The sequence below is a fragment of the Peromyscus leucopus genome, chromosome 5 (genome assembly GCF_004664715.2).
Source record: "Peromyscus leucopus breed LL Stock chromosome 5, UCI_PerLeu_2.1, whole genome shotgun sequence".
Taxonomy (NCBI): domain Eukaryota; kingdom Metazoa; phylum Chordata; class Mammalia; order Rodentia; family Cricetidae; genus Peromyscus; species Peromyscus leucopus.
Window position 1 is genome coordinate 139134318 of NC_051067.1, and position 21710 is coordinate 139156027.

The 21710-nt window shown below is 43.5% G+C and overlaps 1 protein-coding gene across 1 annotated transcript in view; it reads left to right on the forward strand.

Moving 5' to 3' along the window:
* Window positions 1–21710, forward strand: part of LOC114690094 (serine/threonine-protein kinase Sgk3) — a 120273-nt gene that overhangs the window by 6063 nt on the left and 92500 nt on the right. The gene's annotated exons all lie outside the window — the stretch shown is intronic.

A 21710-nucleotide genomic window follows, 5' to 3' on the forward strand; every position in this document is an offset into this window, starting at 1 on the left:
TCTGTGGAGTGATCCATAAATCCAATTAGACAGCTGTTGGTTCCCCTCAAGATATACGTACATATACTACTGCACCACTGGGATGTCTTGCTGGGTAGGTCGTTGTCATAGTTTGCAGGATTCGCGGCTGGGTCGGACTGCTCCCTTGGCAGCTTGCATACATAGCACCTTCTGATACTTGAAGAGCTAGTCTTCAGGGAGGTGGCTTCCAGGTTGCTTCTCCCAAGTCCTGTGTCTGCAGTATGTGGTGTCTTCAGCAATTGAAGCTTACCTTTAAGTTCTGGGAGGCAACCAAGGTTAACGGCCACAGCCTATTTCGTTTTGGGAGGCTCCTGGACCCCACTAACCACCACTTTGAAGGGAGTTTTCCTTTGCCGGGCACCGGAGCTGGATGTTTGTTTGTTTGTTTTAATTGTGTCTATGTGTGGTGTGTGCACACGAGTCCTGGTGCCTTCGGAGGCTAGCAGCATCGGGTCTCCGCGGACCTGGAGTGACGGACAGTTGTGAGGCAGTGTGGGTGCTGTGACGGAGGCAGGTCCTTCGCAAGAGCAGTGCTCCTGGTCTCGGGCACTCAGCCATCTCCGCAGAGCTGGCACTGGAGATCTTGTTAGACAGTCTACAGCTCTTTGGGGAAGGGGAATTGTCACCCTGTGGTGTGTAACTCCACTTAAACTATATATGTATTTATACGTGTATAGATGCACAAACACACATATATGTATTTTTCAGTAAGCTCATAAATGAGTATCTCTCCCCGTGGCTTTTTCAAACATCCTTAGTGTCCTTTCTCTCTTTCTTCCCGCTCTGTCACCCTCCTGCCCCCTGCCCAGTTAGGCCCTCTTCCCCTCAGAGCATGTGTGTCCTGCTAACCCCTCTCCAGAGCGACTTCTCTCTCTCACCCCATGTTCCCTTCCACCTTGCTACGAGAGAGACGCAGCATTTGTCTTCCTGGCTCTGAGTTGCTTCGTTCTGTATAATGCTCTGTGGTTTCATCCATTTGCCTACATATTTCATTTCATTTTTTTATAGCTGATTAGAACTCCACTGTGCAAATGTACCACATTTTCATTAGCCATTCACCGCTTGAAGGACATCTAGGCGGCTTCGATTACCTGGCTATTGTGAGTAGAGCATCGGTGGACACAGCTGAGCAAATGTCTCTGTAGTAGGATACAGAGCGCCTTAAAGGATTTGTTTTTTCCTTAGGGCCAGTCGGTGGTGGCAGAACGTAGTGGAAAGCTGGATTTCCTTTAATACTCATCTTCTTCTTTCTCTCCCCACCCTTGCTTCTTTATTCTGTACCAGATTCCTTGAGCCTCCTCGTTTCTATCCTTTTTCCGTATCCGAACTCTCAGAGGGTTGTTGGAGAGGTCACCCTATGGTGAAAATGGCTGGTCACAGTTCACTGAGGGCTGTAATCTTTAGAATAGGTCTGGTTTTTTAACAGCAGATTCTTAGCTCCAGTGGTAGAGTCTTGCTTTGTGTAGCATGTGTGAGGTCCTGGGTTCAAGCCCTAGTACCGTACCCTCATACGGATCTGAGTTTACTGATGTTCAATGTGTGAGGTCCTGGGTTCAAGCCCTAGTACCGTACCCTCATACGGATCTGAGTTTACTGATGCTCAATGTGTGAGGTCCTGGGTTCAACCCCTAGTACTGTACCCTCATACGGATCTGAGTTTACTGATGCCCAATGCTCGCTGTGACCCAGGTCCCGTAGGACTGGCTGCTCCACAGGGAAACCCCACCTGAAACCAAAGCACAAAGCACTGAAGAGGGAGGGGGGGTGTTGGGAAGTGGGCGGGGGAGCGGATGAGAGGTGGGACACAACCTCACAGTGTCCACCGTCTCCCTTCGCTCATTGCTTATTATGGTTTAAGTTATAGCTTCCAAAAATATACGTTAAGAACCCTAACTCCTAGAAGCTGCGGAGGAGATTTTGTTTGGAAATAGGGTCTTTGCAGACATAGTCAAGTCAAAGTGAGGTCATGCTGGAGTTGAGTGAGCCTCATGCAGTTTGACAGGGCGTCTTCTAAGAGGAGAGTCACAGAGAAGTTGTGAAGACACGTGGCAGACTGCCATGTGCTAGCAGAGCAGGAGAATGAGGGGCGCCTGAGCACTGCCTAACCAAGAAGATATATGTATACATATATACATACACACACATATACATATATACATACACACATATTCATATACACACATACATATATACACACATATACATATATACACACACATACATATATACACACACATATACATATATACATACACACATATACATATATACATACACACATATACATATATACATACACACATGTGCATATATACATACACACATATACACACACACACATATACATATATACATACACACACATATACATATACACACATATACATATACACATACACACATATACATATACACACATATACACATATACATACACACACATACATATATACATACACACATATACACATATACATACACACATATACATATATACACACATATACATATATACATACACACATATACATATATACATACACACACACACACACACACACATATTGGTTTTTCAAGACAGGGTTTCTCTGTGTCACAGCCCTGACTATCCAGGAACTCGCTCTGTAGACCAGGCTGGCCTCAAACTCACAGAGATCCATCTTCCTCTGCCTCCCGAGTGCTGAGGTTAAAGGCGTGCGTCACCACGCCTGGCCTAAGCTTTTATTTTATGTGCATGCACATACATGTTTTCTGAGCTGCTTTTGTCTTGTTTTGTCTGACAGTCTAAGTCTGTAGCTCGGCCTGTTCTGAAAAAGCCCCTATAAAACCACGACTGTGCTTGAATTTAGGATAATCCCCCTGCCTCAGCCTCTCAAGTGCTGGGGTTACAGGTGTGAGCCACTATTCCAGGCATTCGGTGCCATTTTAAAAACATTTAAACAGGCTTGCCCTGCTGGATAGAGTCATGCTATGTAGCTGGCGAACGTCAGAGATTCCATACACCTTTGAATCAGTTATTCACTGTGTTTCCTGGCCAGCTGCCATGCCCCAAACCTGGCTCACATTCTTGGAAATTTATACTACTGCTAATAAAGAGAATGAGTGGGAGTGTGTGGACGGACCGACAAATCCACCCAAAACAACATAAAGTACATGTCCTCTTAGGGGTCATAGGTGTGTGTTGTCAGTGGATCTAAAACACGTGATAATTAAGAAACGCGACTATGGAGTATTTATAGGTGATTTACTGTAACCACCAGAGAAGCAGAAATGATGACATTGAACCAAGGAGAAGGTGGCTGCTCAGGAGCTGCTAGAAAGGAAAGCAGCTGAACGTGAGCTGCTTAAGATGTTCTCCTAGGCATAAGCACATTATCTGAGGTCATTAGTCCGACAGCGCAGCCGTCAGCGGTGGGAAGACGTTACCCTGGCCTTTCTTATGACCCTGTTTTGTTGTAGGCTGTCTTGGGGCAGGGGGCGGTAGGTAAAAGGTCATGCACACATCTCCCTCTTTGACACCCCCAGATTTTCCAGGCAGCGTCTGTGTTGACATCTCTTCATGTCTTTTTCATGGCAGCAGTTTGTGTAGGAAGTGGTCCACACCTGCCCCTCCAGCTCCTGGTGCCTTCCTCTTTGCCCGGCTCTGTCTTCTGTTTCTCTCTCTCCTCGTTCCTTTCTCCCTAGCTTTTGTATCAAACGAATCTCTCCAGCCTTCCTTTCTCCATTCAGTCTTCAGTTTGATCTTGAGCAAAAGATGCTAATTACAGTGGTATGTTAAAGAGAAGGCCTTTAATAAGGAAAAGAAGAGCTTTTAGTTTGCAGGGGAAGGCAGACATTATGAAGATGAGTAGTTTCAGCCTCTGAAGGCCTAGAGGATACCCAGTAATTCCTTTCAAAATATCCACAGAAGTTTCCTACCTCCTCACCACTAAATAAGCTGTTTTTTTCCTTAAGCACTGACATGAACTAAGACATTTGAAGTTATTTATAAATTTCTCTTTTAATCGTGTTATTGCAACAACATCAGTTTCTTCATTTTCCCCCCCATAAAAGAGGTCAGGGATATAATGGGTGAAATAGAGTGTTTGGTTTGGAATGATAACTCCACAGTATGACACAGTTCGCTTTAGACAATACATCCAAAGTTCAAGTATTTGGCTTAAAAACTACTTTTTTGTTGTTGTTGGTTTTCAAATAAGTTGAAGATTCAGGCTATCGCAGACCAAAGGCCATTGTGCTTTGAGAATTGGTGTATCAGAGTTTCCGAACACTTGCCCTCCAGATTTCCATCTGTAGCTCCACGCAGGCAAGATCTTGAATCCGCCCGGTCCAGGTTCCGGCTGGAGACAGGAGTGCAAGTAGCAACCCAGACCGGTGGCTGTCTGCATTCCGACTTCAGGTTGCCTGTCAAGGTGCTTGGGCCAGATGTTTGAGGCCCTTCGGCCCAAGGCAAAGCTCTTTAGGCTTCACAAGAGTGAAGACTCACTTTTTATAAACATTAGTAGATTGTGAAACGATGTTTTTCTGCTGCCTCTCAACAACATGCTACCAAAATTGAACATAAACTACTATATTATTTGTTTATTTGGACTGGGGCATTGTAGAAAACATCCAGAACTATGACTACTATGTTTTATGGGTTCTGGGTGTGTGTGTGTGTGTGTGTGTGTGTGTGTGTGTGTGTGTGTGCGCGCGTGCGCGCGCGCCTGCCCACACTTGTGTGATATGCGGATGTCAGAGGACAACTTGCAGGAGTTGGTTCTTTCTTTTTACCTTGTGGGACCTGGACTCGAACTCAGATTGTCGGCTTGGCATCAGGCACCCTTACTTACTGAGCCACCTCACTGGCCCTGCTGGGGCTGCTTGTCTTCCTTCCTTTATTTTTTCTTTCTTTCCTCTTTGTGATTTTTGTAAGTATATGTAACCTTGCACAGTGGGTAATTTATTGGGACATGAGTAGTGTTCTCTTTTCTCATTTATCTTTTTCTCCCCCCACATCAGTGTTTACTTTAGTGTTATAGAATAGAAATTTGTTTAACTATGTAAAGATGTTACATTTGTGTTGCAGAATAATTGTTAACTATGTAAAGACGTGTTGCATTTGTTTATGCACATTTGTGTAACTATGAAAAGATGTGTTGCTGTTTCGACTTGTCTACCTTAGCACCCGATTAGTCTAATAAAAAGCTGAACGGCCAATAGCTGGGCAGAGGCGGGATAGGCAGGGCTGGTGGGCAGAGAGAAAAGGGGAGCCAGTGGGTGTCAGCCAGACACAGAGGAGGCAGCAAAGCAGGATGGGCAGTACACAGATGAGGTAAACGAGCCTGGGGCAGCACATGGATTAATAGCAATGGGTTAATTTAAGTTAAAATGAAAAAGCTAGCTAGAAACAAGTAGGGTAAGGCCAGGCATTCATAATTAATAATAAGTCTCCGTGTTATGGTTTGGGGCTGGTGGTCCAAGAATGCCAGCTACACTTTAGTTTCTTGTTTGAAAGAGAATATTTTAATTAATGAAAAATTAGATACTCCAGTGTTTTAGGAGAGGGTTTTTAGTATGTCTGTGACTGTGCCCCTTTTTTCATCTTTAGATTTTGTCTTAGAATTCCTTTATTTCTGGCTTCTACTATTATCACCATTGTGTATTTATATTCTTCCTTTTCTCTTTGTGTGTGTGTAGGTTTTTAAATAAATATATTAGTCTTACTTATGGCTAAAGATGTGTGTGGGTGATGCGTGTGTGTGTGTGTGTGTGTGTGTGTGCGCGCGCGTGCGTGCGTGCGTGCGTGCGTGCGTGTGTGTGTGTGTGTGTGTGTGTGTGTGTGTGCAGGTGATTACGTAGGAAAGAAGAGGGTGTTGGATCTCCTGGAGCTGGCATTACAGGTGGTTGTGATCCACCTGATGTCAGCGCTGGAACCAAACTCCAGTCTTCTCCAAGAATTAAGTGCTCTTACCACTGAACCATCTCTTCAGTTTCTTGGGTGTGGATTTTGGAGTCAGAGTCTATGTCTGTCTGTCCATCTGTCCATCCATCCATCCATCCATCCATGTATGTATCTTCTTTTATAGATTTTTTTTTTTCGAGACAGGGTTTCTCTGTGTAGTTTTGGTGCCTTTCCTGGATCTCGCTCTGTAAACTAGGCTGGCCTTGAACTCAGAGATCCGCCTGCCTCTGCCTCCTGAGTGCTGGGATCAAAGGTGGGTGCCACCACCGCCCGGCCTTTTTATAGATCTTAATAAAGTCACTATTGTTTAAACACACACACACACACACACACACACACACACACACCATATACAATCTTGCCAGCACCTTGCCGTGTGTATTAGTTCCTCCAGTGTCGCTGTGAGCGATATGCTGGACAGAAATGATGTAAAAGAGGACATGTTTGTTTTGGTTCCTGGTGTCAGAGATTTTTGGGCCATCGTAGCCGAGAAGGTGTGGGAGGAGCATGCGTTGGACCTCTTTGGACACTGCTGGGCCAGAGAGCAGAGAGTGTGGCTGGAACAGAGGAGGATATAACCTTCAAAGGCCCCTCGCGAGCCAGCAGCCAGGCCCCATGTCTTACAGACTCCACAGACTTCGGAATAGCCCCTCAAGTTGGGGACCAAGCATCATCTAAGGCACCAGACTTTGGGGGAACATTTCATATTCCAACCATGGCTTTGTTTTCCTTTTGTGTTGTCAAGGGCTGTGACACAGTTCAGGGTGAAGCCTTCCATTCTGCTACTGCAGATAAGACCAAATGTTGAGTTATCGTTAGGGCATTAAAAGCAGCATTTAATTGAAACCTGCACTATTCCGCTGCTTGTGAACTTACTTATTTCCTAATGCAGCTATTACATATGCCAGCAAAATTAGTGAAAAGATACTTTTTCTTTCCCCATAGTGCCTGATGGTGTTGTCATGTTATAGTTTAACCTACTTAAGATTATGTAAGTTTGGTGCCATGGGAAAATGCAAGTCCTTTTATGCTTGTTATTTACCTAATTCTTCTCCCTTTGATGGTGTACACTAGGCCAAGTGTTTTCTGTCGTCAGGGTCTTTGTAATTTTATTCCTTATGGTCTCTGTACCCCACCTTTCAGAGAGCAAAGAGGAGGGATTAGCGTCTGCTGGGGGCAGGGAAAGGTGAGTTTATTAAAAGGCCGCAATAGGGCTGGACAGACAGACGGCTCAATGCTTAGGAGCGCTGCCGCTCTCGCCGAGGACTTGGGTTTTTTCCCAGCACCCACATGGCAGCTCACAACCATCTGTAACTGCAGTTCCAGGGGGTCCAACTCCCTCTTCTGGCCTCTGCTGGGCACCAGGCATGCGGATGCTGCAGGGACGTATGTGCGGGCAAAACAGCCATACACATTTAAATAAAAAAAAAAGCTTAAACTCACAACAGCTATGGGTCGGGTGAATAGTTTTATTTATAGATGAGCGCACTGGGTATAGCAAGGCCTGGAAGGCTGCTGCCCTTATCGGCATCAGGCCAGGGCCCCTCCCTGCGGGTCTCCCCAGCTTTATTCCTTATTTCCCTGTGCCCATCAACAAGGCGGTAAAATGAACCTACAAATAACCCAGATAACCTTCTCCTGATGAGGCAGTTAAGTGAGTTTGAAAATGGGCTCCATCTTTCTACTTTATTAGTCTGGAACAGTTTTAATGTTTAGTTTAGAAACTGGTGCCAGATTTCAAGCACTCTGACTGAAGATGCGTTAAATATGTTATAATTTCTGTCTGGTAGAAAAGGACTTAAAATTCTGTGAAAGCTGGTTGTTTGAAACTGTGAGCCACCAGAATTTGAATGCTATTTGCCAGACTTTCAGACTCTATTAGTAACCAATGTCCATTAAACTTGAAAGCAGCAACAGACACCTTTGTGTTCTGAAACCGCTCAGGTACCAGCATCACTTATATTAATCATCACTTTGCCCTTTTTGGCGGCGGGAGTCGGGGGTGGTCATTAGCTTGGCAGATACGCGATGAGCCTTGAACAGGGAAAAATGGTAAACATCTTAGGTCTAAAATCTCTTCTGCTTTGATATATAATAGTTCTATCTAATAAGGTGTGTTTGCATTTCTGGGTAAAGAGGGTGCTGCTGTGGTCTAATTGTGTCTCCCAAAGTTGCCGATAGGAACATTAATCCTTAAGGAAATCGTGTTGGTGGGTGGGATATTTTAGAGAGAGGATATTTTAGATTGAAAGGACTCTGTCCTCAGATTGGATTAATGCTGTTTTCAAGTGGAGTATGGAAGTGGATTGGTGCTTTTCTGCCTAGTGCAGATACAGGGTCGGACCCTCCTCATCCATGTCCCTCTCTGCCGCATGGTCCCATGGCAAAGGAGGGCCTTGAGGTCAGATACAGGCGCTCAGCTCAGACTGGGGCTTCAGCCTCCGGGAGTGGCTGAAGTTCTGTTCTTCACAACAGGCTCCATCTCGGAGATCCTGTTCTGACGACACACAGCTGGTAGAGACGAGGAGAACGATGCTGAGGAAACCACAGTGACAGACGCTTAGAAAGGTGTTAGAGTAAGTAGAGAGGGTGGTGGTCTGTGCCAGACCCGCGCTGGGAGAGTGGCTGCGTTTAGATACAGTGCACACACATTAAGTTTATCCTTTCGAACCACGATTCAGAGAGCCAAGTGCGGCAGTACCCGTCTGTAGCCACAGCGCTTGGGAAGGTGAGGCGGGAGAGTCTGTAGTTCAGGTGAGTTTCTGCCACGCAGCAAGTTAGACGTGACCTGTGCTACCTGAGACCTTTCCCCAAACAACCCGAAACAAAGCCACAGTGGTAGGCCCTCAGCCAGTGGCTTCTTCAGACGTACAGTCATCATCTCTCCCCAGGTCCAGAACTGTCGCCCCCAAGAAGAGGCCTGGACCCGTTGTTCTCAGTCCCCTCTCTCTCCACACCCGTAGGTTTACCTGTCCTGGGCGTTCCATAAAAAAGGAAACCATTCCACATGCAGGGCTCTGTCACTGGCTTTCTTCACCGGCCCAGTGTTTCCAAGGTTCACCCATGTGGAAGCGTGTAGTGCTTCATTTTTGTTGCTAAAACACATTTTGTTGTGTAGACACACTAACCGTGCTTTGCTTATTCCGCCGTCCACCGAGGAGCATTTGGGTGATCGCCATGTTTTGGCTGTAAGGAATAATGTCGCTGTGGGTATTTACGAATAGATCCTGTGTGGCCATATGTGCTCACTTTCCTCAGGAGTATACCTAAGCGCGGAATTGTTGGACCTTAGGTACTTCTCGTTTAACTTTTGGGGAATTCACAAACTGTTTTCCAGACTATCTGTTGGACTTCATGGTTTTTGTGTTAGTGTCTAATGGCTTAGCATTATTTTTTAAATGTCCATTTATTATTATTAGTGTGTGTGTGTGTGTGTGTGTGTGTGTGTGTGTGTGTGTGTGTGCCACAGTGTGCATGTGAAGGTCAGAGGACAACTTTGTGGGGTCATTTTCCTCCGTCTACCTGTATGTGGGTTCCAGGGTGGAGCTCAGGATGCCAGGCTAGCGTGGCAAACAGTCTACCCGCCGAGCTGTCTGCAGGGCACCAGCGTTTGGATTTCTTCACATACCCTCAGGCACTTGGTACTCAAGCTCCTATTTTAGTGGATGTGGAATGGCATTGTGGTTTTGATTTGCAGGGCCCTACTAACTCAAAGCTGTGTGTCTTTCCATGTTCTGATTCGGCCAGCCATACGTTTCCTTTGGAGGAGTATCTATTCAGAGTCTTTGTTCATTTGAAAAATTGGGCTATTCATCTTTTCACTGTTTTGTTTGTTTGAGACAGGGCCTCATCTAATGTTAGTTTTTAAAATCATCAGGGGCGACATTTGTATCTGGACTTTTCTTTGTGTAAAGCTTTTCTGTGTGTCTTTTCTGTTCCTTCCTGGGCTGGTTTTGCTAGTTTGTTCTATTGATTTGTGCATTTCTGAGTTATCTGACTGATTGGTGTGAAGTTGCTCATGGCCTCCTCTGAGACTGGCAGTGACATTCCCTTTTCCTGACTGTCCTGATCTCAGTGAGACGGTTCTCTCTTCTTTCTGCTCAGTGTCGCTAAAGGACCACTCCCCACCCCCACAATCTCTGTGAGTTCCAGGACAGCCTGGTTTACAGAAAGAGTTCCAGAACAGTCAGGGATACAGAGAGAAACTTTGACTCAAAAAACAAAACAAAACAAAACAAAACACCCAACAGCAATAACAACAACAACAATAATAAAATTAATTAATTAATTAAGTCTACTTCCTTTGTTTTTGTGGGGTTTTTGTTTGTTTGTTTTGTTGTTTTTCAAGACAGTGTTTCTCTGTGTAGCCCTGGCTGTCTTGAAACTCACTTTGTAGACCAGGCTGGCCTCGAACTTGTAGACACCTGCCTGCCTCTGCTTCCTGAGTGCTGGGATTAAAGGTATGTGCCAGCACAGCCAACAATAAATTTTACTTTTAAATATTATAATTTGACTACAAGTTAACTTTGGGCTGTTTTCCAGGTCTGTGGTTGGTCTGTGTCTGTATCATAAGATTTGCTAACAAAATACACAGGGGTTGTTTTTAAACAATGTTAACACTCGTCTCAGATACATTAACATTCTTATGTTGATCAACTTAATGTGAAGTGTTGAAAAATACAATTGCTAATGTTTAGTTGTGATGAATTTCCAAAACAGGATCTTCATCCTGACAAAAGTTAGTAACTAGTTAAATGTTCTTACTTGTGTTTCATTGTGACAGTGTTTGGTTTGTGTCTATGAGAATCCTATGAAATGGATGTCTTCAAATATTCAAGGGTAGAAAAGCTTGCATGAGACCAGGATGTTAGAGACAACTTATCAACATTGAGTACAGTAAGTTCCTTTTCTCGGCCAAAACTGTCTGTACATTTCAACCTTATGGAAAATGCACTTATAAAAATATAATTAGACTTTTTGTTATATGACACAAAACATATTCTTTATTAAAAACAAACTAGTGTTTTGAAATTATAAAAATTAAATATCCACATTTTGATATTAAAAAAGCTGTATATGTCTTTTGCATGGTCCTTCAGTTCATAAGTTCTATCATATAACAATAATCATTTTGAAGGCCATTGGCCTGATGAAGGATGTGAGGTCATGGTATAGAGAAGAAATTCTAGAAGGCATACATGGAATCTAGAGCTGGAAACATCATATTGGTACATCGGATGAAATAATACTTTAGGAGAAAGTATGGGTACCCCACAGTATCTATAAACGACTCGATCAGGATTGCATTGTGGGGGGAAGAATACAGACCATGAAGAAGGCGGTAGCTGTAGACGTCTTTATACGTCTTGGCACAGAGGCTGTTGTTACTCAAAAACGCAACTCCAAGCGATCTAAATCTGTTTCCATCTCTGGAAGGAAAATGTCTGAGAGAAGCCGGCTGTTGACACACATCCTCTTCAGTAGTGTGGTTTCTACAGTAACCGAATTACATCTTTCCATTTAGATCATGTGGCAGCACTCTTGGCAACACTGAATGTCTAAGGGAGTGAATGTGATTATAACTTATGAGCTGACCTGTGAGAGACATGACGGCTGTGAAAATGCTTGGCACAGTGAAGGGCATGAAGATGGCCCCTGGTAAATGCTGGTGGACATAGACCGTCTGCTGGTGTACACTGTGTGAGAGCCTCACCTGGGGAATTGAGACAGCCTGACCACTAGCGTTAGATCTGCCACTAACTCATAACCTTGAGCAAGCGGGAATTCATTTTCTTTGACTGCGAAGAACTCCAAGTTTTTCCACCTCTCAGATTCTATGGTTCTAATAAATTCTTATTAAAAAAAACCTTGAAAGATGATTCTTTCAATAAAGATGGAAGTTTTTGTTGTTGTTTTCAACTTTTGCAGCTTTAACTAGGCTTTGCCACATGAATAAGATTCTTGATAGCATTATCTGAAGCCGAGCCCTGGTTTGTTTGAAAACAAAGGGTTCCTTTGCAGTGTCATTTAGCTTGGCATGGCTGTGAATCCAAGAATTATTCTACACGAACCAGAGAACAGTAATGTAGTTGTACTTAAATCCAGAGTTCCACACAGCCATTCACCAGAAATGAACTGAGGGGAACGGTTACTTCTAAATTTGCACAAGTTCTAAAATGTGCTGCTGGGACTTGCTGCAGGAATCATAGGAGTTTAAAAGTGTGGTTCGGATCATCCAAAGCCAGCGGAGAGGCTGCTGCTTTTGTTATATTTGTTTGGGGGCAGGGTGGTCTGTGTGCTATTGAAATGCCAACGGCGACAAAAATTTTGGGATTTGTACCATTTGAAATGTGTGCTGTGACAGAGAATGGGTCAGCGTGTTTGATGGCCTTTACTTTTCAGGATGTTTTCTAATAACAAACAGTAGACGGAACCTCACGTTGGTGGCACGTTTTATTTAAAAACTGTTAAAGCTGTCAGGACAAAACCTCCTTTCTATTGAAAGAACTCACTTTTAAGTCAGTGCCACACGCATGGAATCCTAGCGCTCGGGAGGCTGAGGCAGGAGGACTGCCAGTTTGGAGGGCAGGCTGAGCTCCTAAGTGAGTCTGAGCTGCATAGAAAGATCCCATCTGAAAGAAAGAAGAAGACACACTGAGCACGTCGGAGGTGTCCTGGGCAGACCAGAGGACAGGCCGTCGAGTGTGCTGGGTCATGATTCTGCACATACTGTTTAAACGGTCCGGGCTTTCTTATTTTGCAGTTGAATACAGGGTCTTATTCAGACTAGAGTCAAGTGCTCTACTACTGCACTGTCATCCTATCCCCTCCCCGCCTTTTAAAGTTTTGAAGCAGGGTCACACGTAGCCCAGGCTGGCCTCCAACTCACGATGTAGCTGAATGTGACTTCGAAGTCCTGGTTCTCCTGCCTCCACTTGGAGAGTACTAGGATTTAGGTTATGCAGCACCATGTGCAGCTTTATGTTCAGCTTTAAAAGGAGGGAAAATGGAAAACAGGTTGTGATGTGTGAACTTAAGTAAGAAATAGTGGTTTTGAGTCATTAGCATTGATTGAAAAGCATGCACAGGTGTAGAGGAACTTACCAGCACACAGCTCTCTTAAAAGGCCAGCTTTTCCATCCTTAATGAAAAAGATGGCATCTATTGGTTCCAAGGACACTGGTTCTAAGACTTGTCTTGTTGTTGTTTTATGTTTTATTTTTGTTTTATGCGTGTGTGTGTGTGTGTGTGTGTGTGTGTGTGTCTGTGTGTGAAGAGGGTGTTGGCTCTTGGTAGCTGGAGTGGCAGGTGGTTGTCAGTCCTCTGATGTGGGTGCTGGGGACCAAACTTGGGTTCTCTGAAAGAGCAGTGAGTGCCCTTAACCATGGAGCCATCTCTCCAGTCCCAGGCCCAAGACTTTGTATGGCTACCAAACCCTGAAGAACTCAAGTCTCATATATAAAATGGATATTTGCATGTAATCTACATACATCTTTCTATATCCTTTATTTGTTTCCTTATTACTGACCAGGTCTCATGTATTGCAGACTTGCCTGAACTCACTGTCTTGAATTTATGGTTCTCCTATCTTTACCTTCCAAGTGCTGGGATTACATGCATGTACTAGCACACCTCACTTAATGAAGTGCCAGGGATTGAACCAAGGGCCTCATGTATACTAAACAAGTGCTCTACAAACTGAGATATATCCATATAGCCTTTCTGCCATGTACTTTAAATAACCTCTAGATTGTTCATTTATAATATCTAACGCATTCACATATGAAATGGTTGTTATAGTATTTAGGAATTAATGACAAGTATGCAAAGTCTGTACATGTTCAGCACAACCACTGCTTTAGCCACGATAGATTGAGCTACTGCAAATGAAATATTAAAGGATCAAAGCAAGAGGCTACACCAGGACATGTTTATGCATCACTTCATTTGGATGGAGTCAGCGTTATGGCTGGAAGCACAGGACATTCGGATTGTGCTTTTGAAAGTTCCTCAGGAGCATGAGGGGCATTATGCATACATGTGTTGGAGGTGAAACCTTGGTTCCCATGATAGACGTGTGCTCTTCCACTGAGCTACATCTCAGCTCTCTGGTTTCAACGTTGATATTTCTGTCTATTATCAAAGAATGAATCTTTGGGGGCTGGTGATGGCTCAGTGAGGAAAGGCACTTGCCACCAAGCCAGATACTGTGAGTTCAATCCCTGAAACACACACTGTGGAAGGAAAGAACCAATTCTTGAAGATTGTCCTCTGACCTCCACATTCGCTTCCTGCCATGAGTGTGCTCCCACATGTACATACACACATACACACACCCCAAATAAATACAATGTAATACTTTTTTTTAAAGGAATGAGTCTTTTGACTGTGACACTTAAAAGAACCTTTATCCAAAACATTGGTGTAATCACATGTAAACCCAAAACGTATTCTCTTTCTAATGTATGTACTGTAAGATGAGACAGGTAGAGTAAATGTCATTGGCAGGAGGTGCTATGTATAAACGTGGTGGGTTAGTTCATGATTCATAACCTATTTTAGCGCCTTTGAGAGATTATCCTTAGCAATAATTAAGAATGGAGACATATATTTGCCAAGATTTTAGTTAAGTGATGGCTCACCCATCTCTCATTAAGTGTATTCACGGACAGAATGGACACAGTAATGTGACATGCTACACAGGGTTCTTAACCTTAATGCTACTTGGAAAGCACTTGGCACAATGCTGTGACGTGGTAAGTGTTCAGTAAATGTCAATAATCTTGATTTTTCTTTGTGTGTTTCTTTGTGTGTATGTGGGTTTACATGTATTGTGGGTACTATTTTACATGCATGTGAAAGCCTTGGGTACTGTTCCTCAGGAACCACCCACCTTTATGTGTGTGTGTGGGAGATGTATCTTTAGGTATGTCTGTATGTGTATGAATGCATATGTGTCTGCAAGTACATGTAGAAGCCAGAGATCAAGCTTGGGCGCTATTCCACAGGAGCTATCCATTTTTGTTTTTTGAGGCAAGGTCTCTCACTAGGTCTTGATGATTAATTGAGGCTAGGTGTTCAGCCAGCTCCAGAGATCCTGCCTGTTCACTCCCAATGCTGGAATTACAAGCATATGCCACATCAACCAGTTTTTTTTTTTTTTCCAAGACAGGGTTTCTTCATGAAGTTTTGGTGCCTATCTTGGATCTCGCTCTGTAAACCAGGCTGGCCTCGAACTCACAGAGATCCACCTGGCTCTGCCTTCCAAGTGCTAGGATTAAAGGCATACACCACCACCGCCCAGCTTTGACCAGATTTTTACATGAGTAAATATGTAGCTGCTACCTTTTTACTACTCATTTTATTTATTTAGGAAATGTCTTAGAACTCACCAAGTAGGCTGTGCTGGGATCTACCTGTTTTCTCCCCCAGTGCTGAGATTACAACTGTGTACCATAATGCTGGGCTTTTAATTTTCTTAAACTAGGTAAACAACTTACTGAAAATTATCTTCCCAGCCCACACCCCGTGTGTGTGTGTGTGTGTGTGTGTGTGTGTGTGGTGTGTGTGTGTGTTGTGTGTTGTGTGTGTGGTGTGTGTGTATCACTGAAGATCAGACTCAGGACTTTGCTCATTCTAAGCAACTACTATACCATTGAGCAACACCTCCAACTACTACTAATATTAAAACAGGGTCTCACTGTGTATCCCTGACTGGTCTGGTGCTCAGTGTGTGCCCAGGCTGGCCTTGGGTACAGCAGCCCTCCTCGTCCAGTCTTCTGGGTGCTGGAGTACCATTCCCGACTTCCTAATACTGCTGTTTTTGTTTGTTTGTTTGTTTGTTTGTTTGTTTGTGATACGGCCTCATGTAGCACAGCCTGGCTGATATTCACTGTGTAACCAGTATGTCTTTGAATTCATCCTCTTTTTTTTAAAAAAAATAATTTATTTATTTATCACGTATACAGTATTCTGTCTGCATGTATGCTTACAGGCCAGAAGAGGGCACCGGATCGAATTATGGATGGTTGTGAGCCACCATGTGGTTGCTGGGAACTGAACTCAGAACCTCTGGAAGAGCAGACAGTGCTCTTAACCACTGAGCCATCTCTCCAGCCCTGAATTCATCCTCTTGTGTCTAGCTCTCAGGAGTTGGATTACATGCACAGGCCATCACACCTGGCTACCAAATACTGTTCACTGTTCGTTGCATTTCCTGCCTTAACTTGGTTTTTCTGTTAGTTGTTTCAAATGAAGACATAGCACACAACCTTTTCTTCGTGTCCTATTAAGCTGTAAGAAAGAATTTTGGGTCACAGGAAAGGACAGTGACTCTTTAAGATGAGTTCTAACCTAAATGTAAGGATGGCAAGACCATGCCGCCTAATGTTAGGCACCCAGGTTTCTGTTGCTCTCTCTTTGGACTGTATTACCTGTGAATAGGTAATTAAAACTACTCCATGGATTTTCCCCGTGTCTTGTGCTGATAAGTCCCAAATCTATGCCTTATACCATGGCTGGTATTCTTTATCCTTCAGACTGATGTGCCATCTGTCTACTAGTTAGAAATACAACTATATAGGCATATAGATATATAGATAATTAGTTTCATATAGTGCAACCTCATAGGCCACTTCTAGTAGACATGTATACAACAAAAAACAGGTTCTGGGAAGGTAACTCAGTGGGTACAGTGCTTGTCCAGCCAGCACAGTGCCCTCAGTTTGATAGATTTGGGGGATGGAGGAGAGAGCAGGAGATTCAGAAGTTCAAGGTTATCCTCCATAGCAAGTTTGAGACTACCTGGATTGCATGGGACCCTGTCTCAAAACAAAACAAAACAAAACAAAAAACAAACAAGCCCAAACAGGGCCACATTAAACAGAAAATCTTCAGTATGGGAGAAGATCTTTCCAACTCCATTGTTGTATTGGAATTGGAGCTTCCTGGCCTGTTTGTATTTTTGCTCCTCATCAGAAAGTTTTGGGCTCTCAGAAACACATTCAACAGACTTCTCTCTAGAATTGGAAGTCGTGGTTGTCTTTGAAATTGTTTATTTATTCAGAAGCACTAACAGAGTAAGAGGATTGAGAAACTATGACTTGATTCTACCAGAATAGCAAGTTCAGCCCCTTCCAATGGATTCTCTTCCGTTTTAAGCATCACATATTTTCTTTACACTACGTGAATGCTGACATATATGTCATGGGTCAGCTCCCAAGGCTTTGCATTCCTTTTATTATGAGTCAAATCAAATGGTTGCTGCTTTTATTTTTGTTTGTTTGGTTTGGTTTTTCTTTTACATGCAGGGTGTTGAATCCAGGGCTTCATGCCTGTTAATCAAACCCTCTCCCTCTGAGCTATACCTCTGGTCTCTGAAGTTCTTTGATTATATTAGCACCACACACAGAACATAATAAACCCCCCAAACACTTGTTAATAAATACTATACCTCACCATGCATGCAAACTGAGCATTTGTGGTTGGCTGGCCTTATTGGTGTGGTCATCTGTTCCCACCTTAAAATGTATGCTAATAAAGGAGCGGAAAACATTTTCCATTCTACCCCACATTCCAGTGGAGACTAATCTTCTTAAAGCCCTATATTAATTGCATGCCTACATTTCTTACCTCACAATAGCTCTTTATTTGTTTGACTTGAAACTCTGCAGTGTACCTCACCTAGTTAAGCTTTTCTGATCAGCCTGTCTACAGAGTCCGTCTGTACTGTTGGGTCTGTTTACATCATAGGTAGAGTAGGCAGAGTATAGATTGGTTCTCGTTTAGAACAAACTCTGACTTCTCACATATAGGCTGTAGGATCAGGATGTCGACTTTAACATTGTATTTGGGTGCAATGAGTGTAAGCTTTATACCTAGGAAGTACTTATTGAGTTCCCACCAAGGACAGCACTTTATCAATGGATGGGGCCTTGATCGTAAGGAAAATCAGCCTGGCCTCTGCTCTCTCGTTAGTTTTCATCTAATTGTGAAGGGTGTGTGAGTGTGTCTGTGTGAGCATGTGTGTGTGTGTGTCTGTGTGAGCATGTGTGTGCCTGCGAGCATGTTCAAATGTGTGCGAGCACACTTGTGTGAGGAGGCCCTGTTGACATCGGGTATCTTCCTTCATCAAGCTCCACCTTCTATATTGAGACAGGGTCTCTTGCTGTATCTGGGCTCAGCAGCTGAGGCCAGAACTCACTGTTTTCCCCACCTGGCTGTTCAGCAAGGGCCTTACCCACTGAGCCATTGCCCTCGCCTGGTTTTGATCTAATTTTGAAGGCAGATAAACAGTTGTAATTCAGGGTTAAAAGTGTTGGAGAGTGCCCAAGGAGCCCACCGCAAAGGGCATGTATCCTGAACTGTGGGACCAGGAGAGCATCTCAAGGTTTTTTTGACATTTAGTTTGCTATCATTTGTCAGGAAGTACAATACAGGTTGAAGGACCAGCATGATGTGCAAAAGTCTAATGTGAGGAAAGCCTGGGCCCCTCAGAAAAGTGAAAGAAGTCTCTCTCTCTCTCTCTATTTTTTAAAATGCATTTTTAGTTATACGTGTGTGCTGGTGGTTGGTGTTGGCTCCTCTGAAGCTGGGTTATAGGCAGTTGTGAGCTGTGCCATGCGGGTGTTGGGAACCAGACTTGGATCCTCTTCAAGAGCAGTACAAGCTCATGGCTGTGAAACCATCTGTCCAGGTTGAGTGCCTGGTACAAGGAAGTACCTCATTTACTTCAGTTGATAGCGAAGGGTATTTCTTCTGTGAGGGACACACTTGCTTTGACATTGCCCAGACCAACTCATCCTCTACTTCCATGAAAAGTTGAGGTGACAAAAATTCAAAAGGAGAAAATGAACTTGAGTCAGTTCATCAACCGTTCAGCTTTATTTCTAGCTACACGATATGCTTTACATTTAAATTTTAAATTTATGTAATCTTCAGGCACATAAAATTCACAAATGCGCATCTTGAGATGATCGCTGAGGTTGGCTGGCAGCCTCCACCTCATCCCCCAGGTCCTCACTGCCGACAGAGCAGACTCCTGCGTGTGCTGTCTCAGTCTGCTTCTCCCCTGTCGTCTCTTCTCCTTACCGCGGTTTGAACTCGGGGCTCTGAGTTGTGCCTTTAGCACACCTTTCCTCTCTCTGCTTTTGAGCCTTTACCCCTCTACCCTTCACCCACATCGTCTTCTTCCCACTCACCGCCTGTCAAACATGATTGTTTTTTGAAAGCTCCATTTGGATGCTTTCTCTCATGTCTATAGTTTTCTTCCCATACATCTAACTCTTCCAGTTCTCTACTCTAGGTGTGTTTTCTTTTTGATAAAATATGACAGTCTTTCGCAGTGTATCTTAAAATACAGATCACAATCTATTACTGAGTTATGAAATCAATTTAGGAATTCTGACCAGTATTAAAAAGGCCTGAAATAGATCCGGCATGGTGGCACATGCCTTTAATCGCAGCACTCAGGAGGCAAAGTCAGCCTGGTCTACAGCACTCAGGAGGCAAAGTCAGCCTGGTCTACAGAGTGAGTTCCAGGATAGGCTTCAAAGCTACACAGAGAAACCCTGTCTCGAAAAACAAAAGCAAAACAAAAAACAACAACAAAGCAAAACAAACAAGCAAACAAAAAGCCTGAATTAAATAGACCAAAGTAAAAAAAAAAACAAAAAAAACCCAAAATTTGCTATATATAAAAAAACAAATATATAGCCTGGCGGCCATGGCGAACACCTTAAATCCCAGCACTCGGGAGGCAGAGCCAGGCAGATCTCTGTTAGTTCGAGGCCAGCCTGGTCTACAGAGCAAGATCCAGGACAGGCACCAAAACTACACAGAGAAACCTTGTCTCGAAACACACACACACACACACACACACACACACATATACATACATACATATATATCAATCTTGGGGCTAGAGAGATAGCTCAGAGGTTAAGAGCACTGACTGCTCTTCCAGAGGTCCTGAATTCAATTCCCAACAATCACATGGTGGCTCACAAACATCTGTAATGAGATCTGGTTCCTCTTCTGGCCTGCAGTCATACATGCAGGCACAACACCGTATATGTAATAAATAAATCTTTAAAAATGTAAGCTCTGTTAGACCCCAAAATCTAGGGTCTCAAGTGGGTGCCCTTGACTCCAGTCAAGTTGATGCAACAGCACGAGGAATTTATTGAAGCTTCTGTACAGAAGGGCAAACTCTGCTCCTAAGAGCAAGAGCCACATCTTACTGCAGCCACATGGGGGCTTTTAAAGGAAAAACCCCCAAAAGCCATAAGATTACAATTCCCATACAATTTCGTTTCACAAGATCATGGTCTGATCACAGAGTGGGTACAGTCATGTCCGCATGTACATTCTTCCTGAAACCTCAAGGGGGGTATCAGGGCGGGAGTGGAGTTTACACAAAGGTCACAGTGGTCCTTCCTGGAACACTTGCAACTATCCCAGTCACAGTTGAACACATCTCATAACAGAAATCTTTTTACATTGTTACATTGTTACAGGGGTGGTTGAATAATGATTGAGTCAGCTTGCCCGTGGAACTAGATTTTTAGTTTCTCATTTCCTGGGGCTTGGGGGTGTAAGCCTGAAGGGTTAGGGTCTTTCAGCTCATTTCATGGTGATTTCATCTAGGGCTGTTTCATTGTATAAAGTGTGATTCCTTGTGTTGCTTGCATCACTGCGGGTCTTAATCAGTTGAGAAACACTTGTGGACTAGTGTGGACCAATGTGGACCAGCTCTTCAGATTACTACTCATCACTGAGCCTGTCCACTGCATCTCATAGCTAGGGAGCCACTCCATTCATTCTAAGTGCTGGTTTTCTTTGAACATGTATCTAAGTCTTTCTAAACACAGTTCTAGACATGCCGTACCATCCTCCACATGGTCAAGTCCAGCAGCTTGAAGTCTTTCAGGTCTGTTTCTCCCTAGAAAGCTACCTCTGGGAATATCATCTTCCAGGTCCTATCTGTGTGCTTTCCTGTTGTCGTCCTGGAAACGCTCAGCTTCTTACCCGGGCTCCTTTGGCTCATTCTGTTATTCTGGGTCGGGCACATAGTCTGATAGCTTCCTCAAAAAGTATGCATAGGAAGTAATGCTTTTTGTATGTTAATGCTGGGGATAAAGTCCAGGCTTGATTGATGCTGGGCAAGTATCTACTGCTGAGGTTTAGCCCTGGCTTTTTGGCCATAGGTTATCTGAACATGCCTATCTCCTCTCTTCTGGTTTCAGAACTCTAGTTGAAAGAAATTTCCCTCAGACTTTAGAGTTGTTGCTCAGTTGTTTTCTACTTCTCACCGTTGCTACTAAGAGATCATACCATTTTTATTTCTCAACTTTTGCATGTGACCAGTTTCTTCCTCTGTGGAAACTTTAAAGATGCCTTTATACTTTCTGTTCTGAACTTTTACACTGAGATTTTTCTGTCTTATGATGAAGAACATTTCTTTGCCATTATGCTAGAATTCATGTTGTTCTCTTCTTGGAAATTTTTGACAATTTTGTGCTTACAATTTGATTAATTTACTAGAGAAATGTCTTTCTTTCTGTAGTTCATGTTAGAAGTTTTGAATTAGTCCTGTAATTTTTCTTTACCGTGTTTTTCCCCCTTTGTCCATCTCTTGGTATTTTTGTTCTGTTTCTTGCAAGACTTCCTCACCTTTACCTTACATATTTTTTTTCAATTCCATTATTAGTTTCTAAGAGCTGTTATTCTCTGTACTTCTTTCTTT